This window comes from Dipodomys merriami, unplaced genomic scaffold, assembly GCF_024711535.1.
Source record: "Dipodomys merriami isolate MVZ:Mamm:240054 unplaced genomic scaffold, mDipMer1.0.p SCAF_531, whole genome shotgun sequence".
NCBI lineage: Eukaryota > Metazoa > Chordata > Mammalia > Rodentia > Heteromyidae > Dipodomys > Dipodomys merriami.
The window spans coordinates 467,649-477,503 of record NW_027206104.1 but is presented as its reverse complement, the minus strand read 5'-3'; the positions used below and the strand labels follow the sequence as shown (position 1 = coordinate 477,503).

Below are 9,855 nucleotides of genomic sequence, written 5' to 3'. Positions count from 1 at the left end.
CTAACATATAATGTAAGGGAGCCCTAAAGATTTAACAGAAACTCTGTACTTAAAATCTTAACTCTTCACTCTGCTTCTTTACACAGTCGTTGCACCTTCTCATTAGTAAAGTTTCTATAAACTCTGAAATGTACATACTTACCAGTACATGCTACCAGAAATATTATATACTTTATCGAAAAATTTTAAGACCTGCCACCAGTCTTAATTTTGTCATATATAAGCAAATCCCAAAATTAAACATACTTAAAATATTAAAACTTTTAACAAACTTTAACATTTGCTGCAATGAACATTATGACAGGTGCCTTGTGTAGAATAATTGAATTCCTCCTCCTACACATCTCATGAAAAACAAATATCTGGAATTATTTTGTTTTTGGCATGTCAACCTTGACTTTATTCTTAAATGTGTGCTTACATAAGAAATACATGGTTCTAAAATTTCACAATTCTTTTGAACTTACTTTTTGTTTAATTGTCTAGTTTAAGAAAATTAATTACTCTTTATATATAAAAATTGTTCTGTGCTCAATTTGGCTGCACATACACTAAAATTGGAACATACAGAGAAGTTCAGCATGGTCCCTGCCCAAGGATGACACGCAAATTAGTGAATCGTTCCATATTTTTACAACAACAGATGCTGGAAAGGATCCTACTGCATTCTTGGTGGGAGTGTAAACTTGTTCATCCACTTTGGAAAGCAGTTTGGAGGTTCCTCAAAAGACTCCACATAGAGCTCCCCTATTACACTGCAATCCCACTTTTGGGCATTCACCCAAATGATCATAAACAAGTCCACACTAAAACTACCACCACAACAATGTTTAATGTAGCATTATTTGCCATAGGTAAGATATGGAACCAACCCCGATGCCCCTCAGTAGAAGAATGGATCAAGAAAACGTTGTGAGTGTGTGTGTGTGTGTGTGTGTGTGTGTGTGTGTGTGTGTGTGTGTGTGTGTGAATGTACACTTACACAACCACTTTGGAAAGCAGTCTGGTGAGTCCTCAGAAAGCTAAATATTGACCTTCCTTATGGCCCACTCATACCACTTCTAGGCATCTATCCTGAACAACAGGTAGCAATATTCAAAGAAACATGCACCTCCATGTTTATTGCAGCACTGTTCACAATAGCCAGGATATGAAAACAACTCATATGTCCCACCAGAGATGAATGGATCCAAAAACTGTGGAACACAATGGAATATATTCCTGCCATTAGAAAGGACAAAATAATGGCATTAGCAGGGAAATCAATCAAGCTACAGGAAATCATGTTGAGCAAGGTAAGCCAAAAGCAAAGAGACAAACAGCACATTTTCTCGGTGATAAATGGATGTTAAATGCAAAATGTAAGGTGATACGACAAAATTAACAACACTTAAGAAACCAAGGACTTCCACTCATCTGGTTGAATCACTACTAAATAACCCCATTCTGCTGATCATATGTGTATACTGAAGGAAAACCAGGAGGACGACAAAGAACTAGAGGGAATCAGGGAAAAACATGCAACAGTGGGATCCATCAGCTGCACTGGACATTGACCAAAATGAACTAAGCAAATCAATGTCATTGAAGAGAAGGAGGGAACAAATGGGAAAGAGGGAATAGCTGACGCTATGGGAAAAAAAGAAATATACATATTTCAAGACAAAAAAGTATACATATGGAAGAAATAACTCTATTGCAAAGCTCATAGAACTCATAAATGTTGTAGACTATGATAGACAATTTGCTCCATCAAAGTTAGAATATGTTTGTGACTTTAACTAAGCATCACTATCCCACAATATTGTTAAATTTGGGAAATTATGTAACCACTTAATCACAATAAAAATATTTGAAAAAATGATGAAGGTGCAAAACTAAGTTGCTCTAAAAAACAAAAAAGGAAAATGCTCTATGTGTATGTGTGTACACACACACATATACTATATATATATATATATATATATATATATATATATATATATATATATATATATATATATATATTCTATGCCTCCATCAGAAAGAATGTCATCGCCCAATTTGTTAGGAAATGGAAAGACTTGGAAAAAATTATATTAACTGATGCAAGCCAAGTCCAAAAAATCATAGGTCCCATGGTATCCCTTATTTGCAATAACTAGTATATGTCTGGGATAAGCAGAAAAGTTGTAAAGCTATGTGTATATGAATAGATAAGTTGATTTTAAGCTAAATGATCCCCAAGATCGGGACACAAGACGTTTTTTCTTTCTTGCTGTTGTTTCTCACATATTTATAATGTATGACGTGATTTTTTTTTTGTTTTTATACGTTTCTCCCCAACAGTATAAACCCCGTTTTCACTTTATTTGACGTTGGTGCACTTGCATCTTTTATATACACTTCTCTGATTTAGGGAGGGAAAAGGAGAAAACAGCATGCTTAAATAGGAATACAGTTTGACCCATTGTATAACAATAGATGCACAAGATATTATTTTGAAAAACGAACTTTACAATTTAGGCTGGGGACATTGGGTGGAGCTTGTGGGCATGAGGAGTGTACTTGTGGAGGTGGAAGGGAAGGAATTGTGGAGGAAAAACAAAGGAGGATTTAGCAATGCTTGATAGGAAATGTACTTATTACTTTGCTCATGTAACTGTAAACGCTCTGTACATTATTTTTACAACAAAAATGTATAAAAACGTTTTGAGATGGAAGAGATTATTTTGCCTCTTTTACCCATATAATATCATTAACAAAGAAATCAATGCAAAACACTGATATGAAGATATTTTGGAAAAGTGAGTGTGTGTGCATTCCTGCGTGTTGGCATGCTCAGAGACTGAAATCAGGGCTTCAAGGTCTCGCTACGTCTTTCTCTCTCGATTGGTGAGCTACTATATGAACTACATCTCCGTTCCTGGCCCTTTGCTAGTTCATTAAAATTTCTGAAAAATAATCTCATGAATTTAGTTTGCCCTGATTGGCTTCCAAATGTTATCCCCAGATCTCAGGCTCCTGAGTAGGTATCCCGAGTAGTTAGGATTACAGGTGTGACAAACCACAAGGCTGTCAGAATAATTTTATACGTAGAAGAAAGTTTACTTCACAGAGGCCTGTTTTATCATCTCCTAGTTTTAAAGCGTTTTGGATTGGTGATATGTGATTTTTTTCATTCTTTAATTCTGAAAATACAATAAGTGATGATATTTAAAATATTTAGTACTTTTTAAAAACGATACTGGAACTATGGGACAGAAGAAATTTGCCTCTCTTTGGACCATAATTTATAAGCTCAGCTCTGTGTATGATAACCCAGTATCACCAACGCAGTCTGTGTTGAAGGCAAAATGTAACAGAAAACAATCACCATGGGCAATAATTGCTACGGTATTATTTCTTGGACAATATGAATATTGAATTGAGAGTATCAGAGAATAGAGAGAATTTATCTAGTTTTTGTGTATTGTTGAAAGACTTTTGGAAATTTTGACTCAATTTCTTCCTCACTGTGTGTCTTGGGTCATGCACTTAGTGCCTTTAATTACAATTTTTCCCAACACTAAAATGGTAATAACATTAGCATTATAGCAAATGTTATCTTAAGTATTAAGAGTCCTTAGAATGATGAACTCTTTTCTCATTCTTGTAGAGGCATTATAAGCTGAGAGGAACTGTATGTTTTTGTTTGTTTACTTCCATTTATTCTTCAGTTTGAAATCTGAACTACTTAAGAATGAAAGAAACCAAACTTAGACACGCAGGCTTTGGAAAGAGAAATCAATGTAAAATAAATAAAATACATATGGCTATGTAAAAGGTCTAACTAAATTGTTATATAGTCTCAAGCATTAACAGAAAATGATTTAAGCAATATCATATTATTGAAAATTGAAAAGTGTTAACCGTTGCTTAATTTTTTTCCTTTTTACTACCTTGAATTAATTATTTTTGTATAGAGAGATTAAAGATGAGATTAATAAGAAACTTGATTAAAATGGACAAAAGTTCGAATAGACATGTTTTCCATAAACCCCTCTATATCACCAGTGGGTTTACACAGTAGTGTTTAATAAAACTTCTGTGCTGGCTTAATGCTTTGTGAGCAGAATTCATTAGAGAAATGTAATTCAAACTTACTATGATACTACTTTATAACTATTATAACTCTTATCAAAAAAAAATCAAAGGAACCAGGTGTGGTGGTAAAGTTTTGTAATTCCAAGCATTTAGGAGGTTGGATTTCAGTCTTAAGCCTGTCTGGTATACTGAAGATAGTAAAAACTTGCCCTATATTCCCTTTTGAATAAAAGGTAATAATGTTGGTGAGAGTGTAAAGAAAAGGAAATTTTCTACACTCTTGGTCAAAATACAGGTTATTATTTTCCTTGTAGAAAGTAGTATGCAGTTTTCTAAAGAAATCATAGTTGAAGTATCATCTGACACACCAATCATGTTATTTCTCTCTGGGTAACTCGTAAATATATCTGTAGTTCATTGTTATTCACATTATTCACAACAACAGCCAAGATATAAATCGAAGTTCAGTGTTCAACTACACTAATAAAGCAACTGTGGTACATGTACACATATTTTTTCTGTTTCATCCTTAAAATAACAAGAGACTGCTCCCATTAGCCACAACTTACAATGACCTGAAATATGTATTTGAAATGAAGAAAAATGTTATGTTCTGATCTTTGTAAACGCACACACACATACACACACAAACACACACACACACACACACACACACACACACACACACACACACACACACACACAAATCCTCAAACTTTAAGACAGAATTTTTTTAAAGTAAAGCAAAGTGGAACTTCTGGGGCAGTTAGTTCACAATGCATAAGATATTAGGTATACATTATGACCAGGTATTGAGTTGTAATGTACAACATGAGAATACAGGGGACAACATTGGCCTTACATAGGAATGAAGCTAAGTAAGTAGGAGTTGTTCTTCCTAGTAGTGGTTACACTTTTAGTTGTTCTTCCTTCAATAATGGATAAGATGAATGTAAATCTTTAAGTATACCTGCCTATTTTGCAGAAATAATAGCAAACAATATAGCAATAATGTTGCACGCTCAACATAGAACAAAATGTCAAATTAAAATCCTTGATGTAAACTAATTATTTCAAATAAGGGAAACCATGGGACCTATGTTTCTTTAAGTCTGGTTTACTTCACTTAATATGATTTTTTCCAAGATCTTCCATTTCCTTACAAATGAGGTGGTCACATTCTTTGTGATGGAAGAATAGTTTTCCACCTGTGTTTGTGTGTGTGTGTGTGTTTGTGTGTGTGTGTGTGTGTGTGTGTGTGTGTGTGTGTGTGTGTGTGAGTGAGTGATTTGGTAAATATTACTGTGATACACAGTAGTAGCTTTACTGTGGCCTTGTTTGTGATCACCTGGTTATATGCCCAGAAGTGGGATTACTGGGTAATAGGGAGCATTATTGTGTACATCAAAGATAATCTTAGTAGATGAGCAGAATAGCTCAGTAGCTATGTACATATGACCGTATAAGGTAATTCCAAGTGAAATGAACTCCAAGACATGTTCTTTGTTGTTGTTGTTCTTAATGTACTATGTGATTTCTTTTTATCCTTTTGTTTTTTCTCGACCTATGGTTTATCCCCTGTAATCACTGTATTTTATTTTGATACCCTGGGGTGTTTTAAATAGGTTGATCTGAACTAGGGAAGGGAAAGGAAAAAAACAAAATGGTGAGACAAAAGACAAAGGGGGAACCTATGCAACAGTAGTACTCACAAGAAAATATGTTGGAAATAATCTTGTGGGGGGAGTTGGGAGTGAAGAGCGAGAAAAATAGGGGAAAGGTAATAAGTTAGAAAATAAATAAATTAATTACCTTACTTATGTAACTATATCCCATCTGTACATTACCTTGACAATAAAATTTAAATAAAAAATAAAATAAAATATATAAGAGCAGCAATACAGGAGATGGGAGTGGGGGAAATTTTGTAGTATCGTAGAGTAGAACAGCTGTGGAAAGCAGTAATTTTACATTAACATAGCAAGTAATAAACTAGCATACAGATTTTCAGCCTCATGTCAGTCATTAAAAAGGGAAAACAAAATGCATAATCAGCAAACCAGTAGAGATAAAACAGAAAACTAAACAATTATAATGAAGAGATGACTTGTACCAAGAATAACAAATGACACAATTAGGAAACAAATAACAAGCTGCTGGGCTGGGAAGGTGGCTTGCCTTGCATGACTGAGGCCCTGGGTTCGATTCCTCAGAATCACATAAGCAAAAAGAAAAAAGCCAGAAGTGGTGCTGTGTCTCAAGTGGTCGAGCGCTAGCCTTGAGCTGAATTGCTGAGGCACAGCGCCCAGGCCCAGAGTTCAGACCACAAGACCAGACCCAAAAGTAAAATAAAAAAACAAAAACAAACTGCTAAGTTGAAAAATGATCACCCTTAATTCTATTGACTTGTTTACATGACAATTTGTTAGAAGTATAATTCAAATCACAGTTTAATAGTATATCATTTAAATAATAGTTTATTATTATTGATTTCTTAAAATTGAATGTTTAAGATATAATTTTAATTTCAGCAGCTATAGAAAAGAAACTGAAAATAATTTTAATAATATATATATATATATATTGATTTTTTTTTGTCAGTCGTGGGACTTGAACTCTAGGCCTGGGCGCTGTCCTTCAGGTCTTCAGCTCAAGGCTAGTGCTCTACCACTTGAGCTACTGTGCTACTTCCTTTTATTAATATATTTAATGAATTGTAAAATTGAGAAGCATTAGAATTTAAACAAGTAACATATCATTATTGGTTCATTTCTGTGAGTTAATGTAATAATTCAAAGTGTATTCTACACTTAGCATTCATCTTAACATCAAATAATTAATTATTGCACATGACTCTTGGTATTAGTTGGAAGGGTTCAGCACTGTGGTAAAATTCACACCACAGTACACGAGGGTATGACCCCTCTCATATTGCTTAAATTGTGGAAATTTTATTTCTGCATGCATGTTAAATTCTTGTCTAGGTGACATCTATAAAATTATTTACAATTATATACACGAGGACTATTTCAGATGATACTTAAAAGTCATATTCATTAATTAAATTTTTATTATTTCATACCAAATAAATATTTACAGAGAGACTGAATTTTTGAGTAGATGATGGTGTATGTGTGCCAGCTTATACATATTAAGGCTTATTTTATATTCCTGACATTGTTTCTAGAATTGGATTTATTTGTCCATTATGGGTTAAGTGTATTATATTGTATATATGAAAGTAAACTGAATGTTTATTCCATTAATCCTTTGTCTAATACCAATATAAATTATTCATGTGTTTGAAGAAATGAAAATAACAACAGATAAAAGCAAGATAAATCAGTCTGTAGTAGACAAGTATTTACACTGTTATTTTGAAAGTTGGTCCTCTTTTACATTACACAATATTCTTGGGAATATGTGCTCCAGGCTGGCCACAACTGAAGAATATTATGGTTGATTTATCATAAGAGAAGGAATGAAGGGGAACTTTCCTTCCAAAAGTCTGATCCCAGGAATGTGATGTGCTTTATGGTGCCTACTTGGAAATGAATATTTTTCACAGTCAACCTTGAGAAGCCATCTTGAAAGACGACTTCTGTAAGTGGTTAGAAAGCAATACTGATGGCTTTGCAAGGATGCCTGATTGCCTCATTTTGAGACAATTAACAGGAATTTAGTCCATTATTCTTTGTATCTTTAGGAGAAAAACCCATTGACTCTAGGCCAGGGGATCACAGAGGCCCAGAAAAACTACTACCTTGAATAGTAATCATAGACATCTGAAACAAAACACACACACACACACACACACACACACACACACACACACACACACACACACAACACTCCAGTAAGTACAGCCAGGCAGGGTTGCTTTCACAGCCTACGTGAAGTCAGGCAAAAAACAGAAGCTGAGAGTCATTTAGGTGATAACTAATATATTTTTTATGAGGCAGACTCAAATGAGAGTCCAGAGAGAGGATCAGAAAGACTGATCAGAGAGACTAAAATTGGTTACACAAAGATTGGAAAGTAGAATTCCTTGTAGAACAAATAAATCATAGAAAGTGTGTGCATATAAGAACAAGACAGAAGTCCAAATTCCAGAAATGCACATTTTCTTAAAAGTTAGCTTAATCAATTATCAGTGCAAATTTTTGAATTCTTAAATATTTGACCACATGTGGGAGGTTGAAAAGCAAAAAAATTTCATCACTATATTAGGAAGTCCAATATCACATTAGGAAGTAATCAAGCACAGATTTGTAATAAAAAGAGGAAACAATTATTCCAAATGATGGTTTCATTTCTTTTGATGTAAAAGTTCTTAAATTAGGTGCTAGCAATTACCATACAATTGATCCAGTCCCCCAGCTGAGTTGATATTGACTGCAGTATTCCCACATGAAGGAAAAGATAAAAATTACAAATGTCTGATGAAATGAGGTGAAGGTGAATTGTTCTAATAGTAATATCTGAGGTTTAGACACAGGTGAAGAGGTGCATTTTCTTTCCAAAATACCCCATTTTTACCTGGTACCAGTGGCTCACACCTGTAATCCTAGCTACTCAGGAAGCTGAGATCTGAGGACTACGGTTCAAAGCCAGCCTGGGAAAAAAGACCCTGAGACTATTATTTCCATTTGGAGAGTTTGGCTTGGGATCGTATTCATGGTTGGTAGTTGTTTACCTTTAATGTTTGTCATATATAATGCCAGGCTTTCCTTTTTAACCATATCAGTTAAGTAAGAGGTATTTATTCTGACTGTATATCCTTTATAAATAATCAATCTTTCCTATATGGCATCTTTAAGAATCCTTTCTTTGATCTTTAATAATCCTCTAATGGATTATGATGTCATGGTGGATTGTTCAGTTCTAGAATTCTGATTAGATTCTAAAGGCTTCTCTTCTCTGAATGAGCCTATCTCTTTGGATGTTTGGCCTGTTCTCTGCTAGAATTCTGTAATATGCTTCCCATCCATTTAGTTTCTTGCTCTTCTCCTTCTTGATACCTATCTCCCCGAAATTTGATCTTCTAACTGAGTCTTGAAGTTCTGGCAAGATCATTTCTTATTTCTTGGATTTGTTCTAAATGATTATTTCCTCTTTCCTGTTAGATCTATTCTGTCTTTTACACTGAGATTATGTTCTATGTTATCTATTTGCTGTGGAGACTTTCTACTTTGTTTTTCATTTCCCTGTCTTCTAATTGGTCATGTTTTTGGGTTCTGTCTCTTTATTAAAGCTTTGTTTTAAGTCTTGTATAGACTTTCTGTACATTTTTTTCTTTGGTTGAGGGAGATTTAAGGGTTGTTTTCCTAGCTGTGTCTTCTCTCATGTCTTTATCTAGGCATCCATTATTTTTTGGACTCCCTTGCCTTCTCAGAATTAATTTATCTTTCTGTTTGAAGTCTCCATGAATTATTTTGATAATGACCAGTTGGTCTCATCTTGTTCACAAATTTGCTTGTAGAGGTTTTCTATCTTTCCATTAATTACATTTTTCAGCAGTATCTGTAATACATTTTGATAACTCTTCTACATCCTTGATTGTCTGTTCTAATGCCTGGTTATTTACTGTGTGAATTATACTACTTTGACATCACTTTTCTTGTATTTTTCTGATTTGTTCTGTCCATTTGGAGGTTTTCTTTTGGGGGATCTATGATATTAATAAGTGACTATGTTCTTGGTTGATTTCCAGAGTCTTGGTTTGGTTTCCTGTTGTGATTTGTTTTTCTGGAATTGCATTTTTGTCGAGTCCATTAAGTGTAGGAATAG

The 9,855-nt window shown here is 34.1% G+C and overlaps 1 non-coding gene across 1 annotated transcript; it reads left to right on the top strand.

The window, feature by feature from the left end:
* Positions 1-527: 527 nt before the first annotated feature.
* On the top strand, positions 528-633 carry LOC138811497 (U6 spliceosomal RNA). The gene has a single exon (XR_011367422.1). It is a non-coding gene; the product is annotated as a U6 spliceosomal RNA (small nuclear RNA).
* The last annotated feature ends 9,222 nt before the right edge of the window (positions 634-9,855 follow it).